The 12,855-nt window shown below is 44.1% G+C and overlaps 1 long non-coding RNA gene across 2 annotated transcripts in view; it reads left to right on the forward strand.

The window, feature by feature from the left end:
* Positions 1 to 331: 331 nt before the first annotated feature.
* Positions 332 to 12,855, forward strand: part of LOC121280159 — a 101,512-nt gene continuing 88,988 nt past the window's right edge. For both annotated transcript variants that reach the window (XR_005943548.1, XR_005943547.1), the window contains exon 1: positions 332 to 422. This is a non-coding gene — a long non-coding RNA (uncharacterized LOC121280159). The remainder of the gene's footprint in view (positions 423 to 12,855) is intronic.

Below are 12,855 nucleotides of genomic sequence, written 5' to 3' on the forward strand. Positions count from 1 at the left end.
ATTTACATCCTCCAGTTACCAGTTCAGTGGAAATAGTTTTTCTCTATTACCCTAATCAAAATACCTAGGGGTGAATTTTATGGGGAGGTAGTGGGGGGGGGGACATATTGCTCGCCACCGCCCCCACCCCCACGCACCCGCCCCCGATAGAAAAGTTGCTCTGCAGCTCGCCGACTTTAAAAAGGGCTGTTCCGCAGTGATAATACGCTGGAGCCAGCTTTAGCAAGGTGATAGGGGGACCTTTGTCCCTCAGACACAGGAAGCTGACCCTCAAGAACAGTCCCCGCAGCACCAGGACTCTGTAGTGGCCGCTGCTGGAACTACAAGGGAATCGTCAGAAGAAAGGACCGGACTGGGGACTCCAGGGAGAGGGAGCAGGCGAGTGGGCGGTCAGATTTTGGAGGCTGGAGACAGAGGCACAGGTAGGGGTGGGTGCTTAAATGGGCACAGGGGATCCCCCAAAGGTGGGCTTTGTAACTCAGTTAGCCTGAGTTACCAAAGTAGCGGGCTGGCCTCCTTTGTCCGCCTTTCCCAGTCACATGCATTATTGCAGCGGAGGCAGAATGAGGCCCTTAAGTGGCCTTTAGTTGGTCAGTTAAGGCCTCAATAGGCCTAAGGGCGCATGGGCTGGCTGAAGACCTACCTGCCCATGGGGAACAGCTTGAGGGTGAGCAGGAATGTGGTGGACTAGCCAACGTTTTATTTTATGTGTCCTTCTGCCTGCAAACATGAAGGTGTGAGGCCTTTAAATCCCCTCCCCCACCCAAGTTTAAACACCTTTAATCTGATCTCTTAATCTGTTCAATACTAGTGAAAAGAGACCCAGTTACTCTAAACCACCCTTATACTTTTAGCCTCTGATCCCTGGTATCATCTTAATAAATCTCTTCTGTACCTTCTCCAGGGCTTTGATATTTCTAAACTGGGAACAGTTTCTAACTGCTGCCTAACCAATGATTTATATAGGTTTAGCATTGCCTCTTTGCATTTTTTCTCCATGTTCCTATTTATAAAAATTTTATGAATCAGTTTTATATCTTCCCATTTTAAAAGATGTGAGTATCTAAATCCCTCAGTCTTTCTGCTGTCCTACTCTTATTATCGTTTCATCATTTAGTGCACATTTTCTCCCCACCATTTAGCCGTCACATACAATGAGCTATTTAAAGAAATCTTATTCCACAAATTTCTCATTCTATTTTCTAGGAATATTTACCATGTACAATTTTGCAGCTATAATTCAATAGAGTCTAGATTTCACAGAATATAAAATAATTCAATATGCAAGTTCACTGTTTGCTTGGTAGTACAGAAAATGAATATTGCTGCAAAGAGAGACATGTTGCTGGAGCTTTTTGTCTTTCACACATCAAGCCAAATGTAAGAATACCAAATTTCAAATGATCATAGCAATTTACACTACAGGAGAAAAAGGTACAGATTGGTTGGAAAGTCGACTCTGATTGGCCAAGGCATTGCCATGGAGAAAGTAACACAGAGCTATAGTCTCCCCAAGCTCCAAGGTAATTCAAGAAAAGGTGCAAGGCTTGAACGTATTCCTTTTGTTTTAGGGAACAGGTCATTGTGTGTGAATGCCTGTCACTTCTACCAACTATAAATGAGCCACATTAAGAGCTTAACTGATTGTCTTAAATTGGTTGTTGGTGAAGCTAATAACACACTTAGGATTGTTCATAAAGTGCTGCTTATCTAACAATTGATGTTTTGTTTTGGGTTTTGCAAGTGTGGGCTGTACTCTGCCTATTATGAATAACCAAAGGAACGTGTTGCTCAATTTGATCAGCCAATCATGTATTATTCAAGACGTAGGAGTTGATGTGATTCACCATTTGAGTAAATCGCAGCAGTAAAATTATTTAACTATTATTTTAAGTCTGTTATTTTTCAGTCTGTTAAGCAGTAAAAACTCAACTAAAAATGTTAATGGTTTGTGTTTATGTTGTTAAAGACAGACAGGTGATGGGCTTGTTTGAGTAAGGACTGGGATCACATACAGGGAGACTCAGCTGGGACACTGGAGTAGTAGTTAACAAGCAGAGATCTGTAAGGTTGCATCCTGTGAATAAACCTATTATCAAGGAAAAGAATTATGCCTGGTTTCATACTTCAGCATCTGGGCCTGGATCCATTTAACAATATAATGTCCAACTGTTTCCCAAATCCTCAACTGAACTCTTGTCCAATGGAATTGGTAGCATAATGTTTATGTTACTGAAATAATAATCCAGAGGCCTGGATGAATGCTCCAGGGATACAGGTTCAAATCTGACCAGAGTAGGATTTCCATTCAATAGATTAATAAATCTGGAATAAAAAGCTAATCTCAGTAATGGTGACCATGAAATTACTATAGATTGTTGTAAAACCCATCTGGTTCACAAAGATCATTTGGGGATAGGAATCTATTGTCCTTACCTGGCCTGGCCTACATGTGACTCCAATGTGTGATGTACTTGACTCTTAACTGCCCTCCAAGGTGGTGTAGCAAGCCAATCAGCTGTAGCAAACTATAGCCGAAAAGTCAAACAATAAATCTGGACAAACAACCCTGCAGGGAACTAGGTACCAGAAATAACAAAGGCAAATCCAGCCCAGTCCACCCTGCAAAGTCCTCCTCACTAAGATCGCAGGATTTATGTCAAAATTGGAAGAGCTGACTCACAGACTAGTCAAACAATAGTCTGACACAATCATATTCACTGAATCATACTTAACAACAATGTCCCAGACATCATCACTACCTCTGGATATGTCCTGTTCCACCAGCAGTACAGACCCAGCAGAGGTGGCAGAACAGCGGTATATAGTCAGGTGGGAGCAGAGCAGCACCACATACACCTAAGGAGCCAACCTGTTGAAGCTACAGCACAGGATTACATTCAAACAACAGAAAGCATACTAAACAACAGAAGCCATAGACAGAGCTAAGTGATCACACAGCTGATAGATTAGATCAAAGATCTGCAGTCTTGCCACATCCAGTTGTTTAATTGTCCACCACCATTCATGACTAACAGGAGGAGTAGGCTCCACAAATATTGTCATCCTCAATAATATGGGAGCACAGTACATCAGTGCAAAATTTCCCATGTCCTACCCACAAGGAGCAGGACAAATCTCATCTGGCCTATTACTGCCCCATCAGTTTGCTCTCAATCATCAGCAAGATGATGGAAGATGTGGTCGACAGTGCTACCAAGCAGCACTTCACTCCATCCTAAGGGAAGATAGGGGGTGATCACTGATGATTGCACAATGTTCAGTACCATTTGCAACTCCTCAGATACTGAAGTAGTCTGTGTCCATATGCCGTAAGATTTGGATAATATTCAGTCTTGGGCAGAAAAGTGGCAAATAACATTCATGTCACACAAATGCCAGGCAATGACCATCTTCAATAAGAAAAATTCTAAATTTCTCCCCTTGACATTCAATGGCATTACCATTGCTGAATCCCCCAGTATCAATATCCTGGGGTCTACCATTGACCAGAAACTGGACTAGTCCAGCATATAAATACTGTGGCTGCAAAAGCAGGTCATAGGCTGGAAATTCTGCGATGAGTAACTCACCACCTAACTCCCCAAAGCCCATCTACCATCTACAAGGCACAAGTCAGAAGTGTGATGGAATATTTTCCATTTGCCTGGATGAGTGCAGCTTCAACAACACTGAAGAAACTAAACGCCATCCAGAACAAAGCAGTCTGTTTGATCGGCACCCCATTCACTAACCTAAACATTCACTCCCTCCACCAGCAAAGCACTGTGGCAGCAATGTGTACTATATACAAGATGCACTGCAGCAACTCACCAAGGATCCCTCGACAGAATCTTCCAAACCTGTGACTTCTACCACTAGAAGGACAAAGGCAGCAGATGCATGGTAACACTACCACCTGTAAGCTCCCCTCCAAGTCACTCACCATCCTGACTTGGAACTATATCACCGTTCCTTCACTGTCGATGGATCAAAATCCTCAAACTCCCTTCCTAAGAGCAATGTGGATATGCCAGCACCAGGTGGACTGCAGGGTTCATGACGGCAGCTCACTAGCACCTTCTCAAGGGCAATTAGGGATGGACAACAAATGTTGGCCTAACCAGCGATGCCCAAATCTATGAAAGTATTTTTAAAAAGTACTCACCAATAAACTGTTCACTGATGCTCAAGTTGGTTTCCATTGACGGTACTCAAACCAAAATGGAGTTACAGCCTTGGTCCTAACACCAACAAAAGAGCTGAATTCCAAAGGTGAGGCGAGGGTGAATGCCCATGACAGCTATCTAGCACAAAGGGAAATGTTTGTGGGTGTTAGAAGCCAATCATTTCAGCCCCGGGTCATGCAGGAGTTAACCAGGGTAGTGTCCAAAGCCAAATCATCTTCAGTTGCTTCATCAATGATTTTCTCTACATCATAAGACCAGAAGTGGGGATGTTCGCCAATGATTGCACAGTGTTCAGAACCATTTGCAACTCTTCAGATATCAAAGCAGGCTATGCCTGCATATAGCAAGACCTGGACAATATCCAGGCTTGGGCTAACAAGCGGCAAGTAACAAGTGACACCACACAAATGCCAGACAATGACCATCTCCAATAAGAGAGAATCTAACAATCCCCCCTTGACACTCAATGGTATTACCATCATTGAATGCCCCTGCCATTAAGACCTTGCGGGTTACCATTGACCAGAAATTTAACTGGGCCAGCCATATAAAAATACTGCGGCTACAAGAGCAGGTCAGAGGCTAGGAATTCTGCAGTAATTACATCACCTTCTGACTTCCCAAAGCTTGTCCGCCATCTACAAGGTACAAGACAGGAATGAGATGGTATATTCTCCATTTGCCTGGATGACTGCAGTTCCAATATTACTCAAGAAGCTCAAAACCTTCTAAGACAAAGTAGCCCACTTGTTCAGCACCCCATCCACACCTTAAACATTTGTCCCCTCCACCATCAGCACACAGTGGCAGCAGTGTGTACCATCTACAAGATGCAACTTATCAAGGCTCCTTCGACAGCACCTTCCAAACCCACAACCTCTAGCACCTGGAAGGACAAGGGCAGTATACATTTGGGAACACCACCACCTGCAGTTTCTGTTCCAAGCCATACGCCATCCTAACTTGTAACCATATCGCCATTCCATCTGTCACTGGGTCAAAATCCTGGAACTCCCTAAAAGCACTTTGCATGTACACATGCCAGCTGGACTACGGCCATGCAAGAAGGCTGCTGACCACCATCTTCTCAGGGGCAATTAAAGATAGGAAATAAATGCTAGCCTTGTTAGTGAAGCTAAAACCTCTGAGCGCATAAAATAAAATCCCAAAAGAACCTATTACTGAATCCAGGATGGGTTTAACACTTTTCTTCACTGAAAGCATTTGGGGATTGAATTATGTTTAAAAGTTATATTTTAAAACAAAGTGAATGTATGCTTAAAAAGAAAGACTACAGATTCCAGAATGAAGGTGGGCACTAAGCTCAGCCTCTCCATTAACTCTCTCGCCCTCCACTGTCTCTGTACAGTACAAATACATGGCCTCATCTCCCTCACCTGGAATGAGGAGAGCATGCCAGGGGTCTGCGTGACGCTGGAATTGTGACCATGTTCAAAAGCAGACATAAGACCTTCTGCAGTAACTACAAAGGGGTATCTCTGCTGTCCGTCACAGGGAATGTCCTCGCAAGAGTCTTTCTCATTCACCTTCTCCCCGTGGCTGAAGAGCTCCTGCTAGAGTCACAATGTGGATTCCATCCATCAAAGGGCAGAGTGGACATGATCTTCACAGCAAGGCAAGTCCAAAAAAATGCAGAGAGCAGCAGCAACCTTTATTCATGGCCTTCTTTGATTTCACAAAGGCCTTTGACTTTGTCAATCATGAGGGGTTGTAGAACATCTTTCTCAAATTTGGCTGCTCACAGATATCCATCACCATCTTCCACCTGCTGCACAATGGCATGTGAGTGTGATCCTTACCAATGGATCTACCACAATACGAGTGCAAACTGGGGTCAAGCAACTGTGTCATTGCACCAACACTCTTTTCCATCTTCCTCAACACAACACTCCACCCTATCTCCATGAAGCTCCCAGCTGGATTAGAGCTACACGACAGGATGAGTGGGAAGCCATTCAACCTACATCGCCTCAGTTCAGGACCAAGATCACATTAACCTCTGTCATCGAGCTGCAGTGCGCTGACAATGCTTGCATATGCACACACTCAGAGGTTGAGCTCCAAACTATCGTTGACGCATTTGCACAAGTGTATGAAAGAAAGGGCCTTAGGCTAAACATCTGGAAGACAAAAGTCCTCTACCAGCCTGCTGCCATCGCACAACACTATCCACATCTCCCACAGTTATCAAGATCCATGGTGGCCCATTGGACAACGTGAATCATTTTTCATATCTTGGGAGCCTCCTCTCAGTGAGAGCAGACATCGATGTTGAAACTCAACATCAGCTACAGTATGCCAGAGCAGCCTTTGGCTGACTGAGGAAAAGAGTGTTTGATGACAAAGACCTCAAACCCAGCACCAAGCTCATGGTCTTCAGGGCTGCAGTGCTACTTGCCCTCCTGTATGTGTCAGAGACATGGATAATGTTGAGAAGATGCCTTAAACCCCTGGGGAAATATCACCAGCAATGTCTCTGCAAAATCCTGCAAATTCAATGGCAGGATAGATGCTCCAATATATGTGTCCTCTCTCTCAGGCCAACATCCCCAGTATCGAGACACTGGCTATGGCTAATCAGCTACGTTGGGCAGGCTACATCGCCCGCAAGCCTGACACAAGACTCCCAGTGCAAGCTCTCTACTCCGAGCTTTGTCACAGCCAGCGGTTACCAGGAGGGCAAAGGAAAAGTTTCAGGGATGTACTCAAAGCCTCCCAGAAAAAATGCTATATCCCCATCAATCTGTTGGAATCTCTTGCTTGAGATCGTCCAAACTTGAGAAGAATCTGCGAAGGTGCCAGCCAGTTTGAGCATCTTTGGTAAACCCAGGTAGAGGCCAAGTGCAAACAGTGGAAGCAGTGTATCAAAATCTGAGATTCTCACCCACCCACCTCCTCAAATACTACCCATCCCACCTGCAGCAGAGCGTGTGGAATACATGGAAAGACCAGCAAAGGAGATCAGCCTGAAGGACATGCCCTTTTTTACAATATCAGCTGTCATATTCAGGTAAGTGTTTAAAGGTCCCAAAGCTTGTGAAAGAGTGACTTAGAAAGGAGCACAGAGGATGCCCTGGTCTAATAATGAGCAGAACTGTCATAATCCGCCATAAAACTCTAACTCGTGAACCAAATAAACCACAGTTAAAAAGTTGCAAAGGAAATCTTTCACTGTTGAACACTGATTTAGGAAAGATATTCATCTCAGAGTATTGTCTTTTTGTTATTAGCAAGTAAGCATGTGCTTGCTCTCTTCCAACATCTCCCTGAGCTCCCGGGCAAACACTGCATGTGGCAGAAAGCAAGGTCAATTTCTCGGATTCATGGCTCTCAGAATGGGGGAAGCACTGAGATTCAGCGCTACCTGTCAATCCCAGAGAGGGTGGAACTGGCATCAGCAGCTAGCCTTTTTTGGACACAGGTATAATAGGTGAAGCAAACAGTGGGGTTGCTGAGGGCAGGTGTCACCTCTGCTGCAGGGGCGACCATTGCTGCTGGGGGCCTCTCTGTGTGCCATGGAGATCCCATAAAGGAGGGCACCCTCCCCTCCTCTGCCAAGCCCACCTGCAGGCTGCCAGGTTTCACTGGATGGTCTCCTCACATGGCAGCAGGCCCTCCCACTGCTTCCAAAATACCCATGGAGCTGGGAAGAGGCCTTTAATTGTCAGTCTCGTGGTTCAGTTGTGTTCCTGGCAGTTAGCCCATTTGCCAGCTTTCCTATCATCTGATGCCTTTCTGTGCTAGTTTGGCAGCCTTCACGCCTCACAGCCCATCGCCAACAGGCTAATAAAATTCCGTTCACAGTGTTAGCCTCAGTTCAATAGTAGGACTCTTACCTCCAAGTCAAGGGCTATGGGTTCAAGCTTCCAACAGAGTCTTCGGCACATAATCTTTTATGAATCTATTTGTAGTAACGAGCGAGTATTGTCCTTTCAGAGACATCATCTTGTGGATTAGTTTGTTGAACAGAGGGCTATTGGAAGAAGAGCAGAGAGTTCTTATAGTGTCATGGCCAACATTTATTATTAAACCAACAGCACCAAAACAGATTATCAGGTTATTTATCTCATTGCTGTTAGTGGGATATTCCTGTGCACAGTAGATGCTGCATTAGAATAGTGATTGTGCTTAAAAAGTACTGCATTGGCTTGAAGCATTTTGAGAGGTCCAGAAAGGTACTATATAAACTCAAGTTCTTTAAGGAATCAAAGGGACAAAATACATATTTCCTGAAAAATGTATAACTTTGTCAAAGTCAATGAACTCCAAATGAAATCTCAGAAAAGTGTGGATCTTAAATGTATTATTCCTGCAATAGCGATTGCAATGGCAGTGAAACATAAATATCAGGCAATTATACCCTTTCATAATGTACCTGCAATAATCATTCTTTAATGTTTCTCAAGTGGCCCAGCTAACAAGCCACCAGGGTAAATATCAAAATGTTTGCTTATCCAGTTGTGGGGACAATTGCTAAATACCACCAGATAAAATTTGGATTTACCCACAAGGTACACCACATCTTTAGGCCTACAGGAACTGTCCTGACATTCTCGTTCAGCACAAATAAGATGGCAATTTAAGGTACTGCATAGCAATCGACAAACCTATTTTGATGTACTACTTTTTAAAAAAAAATCTTTTCGGAAAGTTTCATTTTTTTTGTGACAAAGTAAGAGGGCGATATAAAACTTAAGTGTTTCATATAATAAACGATTGGCACGAATGCAGCTTAAAAGAAAATAAAAATGGTTGGGTAGTTAGCCCACCACTTTCCTGCCCACCCCTGAGCTGACCCCCATAATGGGCAGGTGCTGAAATCTGCAGTCCGCTCGCTATATGTAAATAAATAATTAAAGGTCTATTAGGCTTGTTAGCAAGCCTATTGACCCGGATAATACGCTGCCCACACCATAATATGGCAGTCATGGGCAGGTGGGCGGGCGTGTTGCATGCCCTTTTTTGCAGCCTACATCAAAAAAAGCGGGGTGAAGGGCGTCACATGTGTGAGGTGCCGTCTGTGCATCAGGGGCACCCTCAAGATATCACCTCTCCCTTTCCTTCCTCACCGCCTGCTCTCCAAAACCTGCCCCCCCCCGCCACCGCTATCCTTCCACCTTCTCCCTGGGCTCCAGGATCCCTCCCTGCCTTAAAACCCTGGGACTTACCTTTCTAGAGCAGCCATCCATCTTCTTTTTGCTCCTTCTTGTAGTCTCGGCAACACCCACGACTGAGCTCTGGTGCTGCCGGGATTGTTGGAGTTGCCGGCCAACCTGACTGGCTGGCAGCTCCTGAGGCTGGGACCATTCCTCCCACTGAGGGGCAGGAGTCCCATGCTCAACCACTTTAGCCCACCCATAGCACATTATGACTGTGGGACCGGCTTCTTCTGGGCATATTGGCTTCTGGCCAACTTTCTTCGGGGGTTAAGGGGTGTGGGTGGGGAGCTGAGCAGTCCACACCACCCCACCCACCCTGCCCCCATAAAATGAAGCCTGTCATATTTAAGATAAACTGAGATCTTTGCTAAAAGCAAAAAAATGCGGATGCTGGAAGTCCAAAACAAAAACAAAAATACCTGGAATAACTCAGCAGGTCTGACAGCATCTGCGGGAGGAATATAGTTAACGTTTCGAGTCCGTATGACTCTTCAACAGAACTAAGGAAAAATAGAAAAGAGGTGAAATATAAGCTGGTTTGGGGGGGGTGTGGGAGTTGTTGGGACAGGTAGAGCTGGATAGAGGGCCAATGATAGGTGGAGATAACCAAAATATGTCATAGACAAAAGGACAAAGAGGTGTTGAAGCTGGTGATATTATCTAAGGAATGTGATAATAAAGGTACAGATAGACCTAGTGGGAGTGGAGTGGGGGAAAGGGATCGAAATAGGCTAAAAGGCAGAGATAAAACAATGGATGGAAATAAATTTAAAAGTAATGGAAATAGGTGGGAAAAGAAAAATCGATATAAATTATTGGAAAAAAGGGGGATCGGAAAGGGGGTGGGGATGGAGGAGAGAGTTCATGATCTAAAATTGTTGAACTTAATATTCAGTCCGGAAGGCTGTAAAGTGCCTAGTCGGAAGATGAGGTGCTGTTCCTCCAGTTTGCGTTGAGCTTCACTGGAACAATGCAGTAGGCCAAGGACGGACATGTGGGCATGAGAGCAGGGTGGAATGTTGAAATGGCAAGCGACAGGGAGGTCTGAGACCAAACGCAGACTGGGTGACCGCTTTGTGGAACACCTTCGGTCTGTCTGCAAGCATGACCTAGACCTCCCTGTCGCTTGCCATTTCAACACACCACCCTGCTCTCATGCCCACATGTACGTCCTTGGCCTGCTGCATTGTTCCAGTGAAGCTCAACGTAAACTGGAGGAACAGCATCTCATCTTCCGACTAGGCACTTTACAGCCTTCCGGACTGAATATTGAGTTCAACAAGTTTAGATCATGAACTCTCTCCTCCATCTCCACCCCCTTTCCGATCCCACTTTCTTCCAAATATTTATAAAGATTTTTCTTTTCCCACGTATTTCCATTATTTTTAAATGTATTTCATCCATTGCTTCATCTCTGCCTTTCAGTCTATTTCGATCCCTTCCCCCCACCCCACCCCCACTAGGGCTACCTGTACCTTTATTATCACATTCCTTGGATAATATCACCTGCTTCAACACCTCTTTGTCCTTTTGTCTATGACATATTTTGGCTATCTCCACCTATCACTGTCCCTCTATCCAGCTCTACCTGTCTCCCCCCCCACCGCCCCCCCCCCCGGCCCCACTCACTTAAACCAGCTTATATTTCACCTCTTTTCTATTTTTCCTTCGTACTGTTGAAGAGTCATACGGACTTGAAACGTTAACAGTGTTCCTCTCCGCTGATGCTGTCAGACCTGCTGAGTTTTTCCAGGTATTTTTGTTCTTGTTTGAGATCTTTGCTACCTTCTTAGTTGACATAAAATATCTCATGGCACTATTTGAAGATGAGCAGGAGAGGTGACCTCAATGGCCTATCACTAACAACAACAATTTATATTTATATAGCTCATTTAACATCATGAATCATTCCATGGCATTCACAGGAGCATTATAAAACAAATTATGACACTGAGCAACATAAGAAACTATCAGATGACAAAAAATTTGGTCAAAGAGTTTTAAGGTGTGTTTTAAGGAAGGAAACAATCTATCTTCTTATCGATCTCATTGTTGTTTGTGGCACTTTACTGTGCATGATTTGGTTGTCATGTTTCTCTGTTGCTCCAATTCCTATAGAAAGTGGTAACTTTTAAAAGAAAAGAATCGCCATGATGCCAACAGAAAGAAAAATTGCTGAACAAAATTTCACTTTTTAAATTTTTACTGCAAGAAACTAACTCAAATTAACATAATTCAAACATTAATTAATAGGTGCAGGATATTTTACATAACAAGATAAGCTTCACTTTAAATCATTGTTACAACAAAGATATGCCTCACATAGTTACAAGCACTCATATTATTTCCTGCTCAAGTGTGCTACCCTATGCAATCTCACAGGCTTTCCAACTCGACCTCTGTTATGTAGGATCTCTCACTTCCCACTGAATCATTTCGTCCCTTGAGTCACATCCACCAAGTCATATTCCATCTGAAGTCCCCAAACCCGGTTAACGCCAACAAGGTGCACAACTATGAACCCTCTCTCACTTGGGTCACTGCAGTCCTGATGGCACAGAAACCCCATGGACTCCCTTCTCTGACTCTTCAACTGGTCTGGTGGGCTCAGGCAACACTAAAACAGCAGCAATGGGTATTCTTCAATGCACAATCCCTTGTCCTTCCTGTCTTCAGTTCTCTGGCCTTTCCAACTATCTAACACACAAAGAAACACAGTCTCTGCTCCATTCTCAGAGACCTGCTTCAACACAAGGATCTGTTTGATCTGCTAAACAGAAAACTTCCCTTCAGAGAGAGTCTTGCTTGTTTCCCCTTATAGAGAAGTATAGGGAACAGGGTGTGCTTCTCTACTTTGCTTTTGAAGATCTCATGAAAGCATTCAACACAGTCAGCAGTGTAGAATTCTACAAGATTTTGAAAAAATTGGCTGTTGACCAAAACTGCTTTCATGACAACAAGCACAGTAAAATATAGTTTGACAGTTCCACTTCTGACAGCTTCAGGGTTGTGAATGGAGTGAAACAAGGCTGTATCACAGTCCCCACTTTATTTGGCAGTTTCTTTTCCATACTCCTGACCTTTGCTTTCCCTGCAGATATGGAAGAATTTTACCTGAATACAAGGTCAGATGGAAAACTCTACAATCTGTCCAATTTGAAAATGAAGACAAAAATACAGCACATCTTGATTAGAGACCTACTTTAACTTGACAATGCTGTGTTAGCTCTGCACACTGAAACTCAGCTACAAAATCTCATGGACTGTTGCTCCCATAACTTGTTCTCCCTGATAAGAAATCTGTGGTTATGGGACACGGTGTCACATTACCATCCTTGTTCACTCTAAACTACAAGCCACTAGAAGTGCTTATCAAATTCTGCTACTTTGGCTCCATAGTGACAGACAATCTGACTCTTGATGCAGGGCTCAATATACATTCAGGAAAAGCAGCTACCACTTTTGGCTGACTCATAAAATGTGCA

Source organism: Carcharodon carcharias, chromosome 7, assembly GCF_017639515.1.
Source record: "Carcharodon carcharias isolate sCarCar2 chromosome 7, sCarCar2.pri, whole genome shotgun sequence".
Lineage (NCBI taxonomy): Eukaryota > Metazoa > Chordata > Chondrichthyes > Lamniformes > Lamnidae > Carcharodon > Carcharodon carcharias.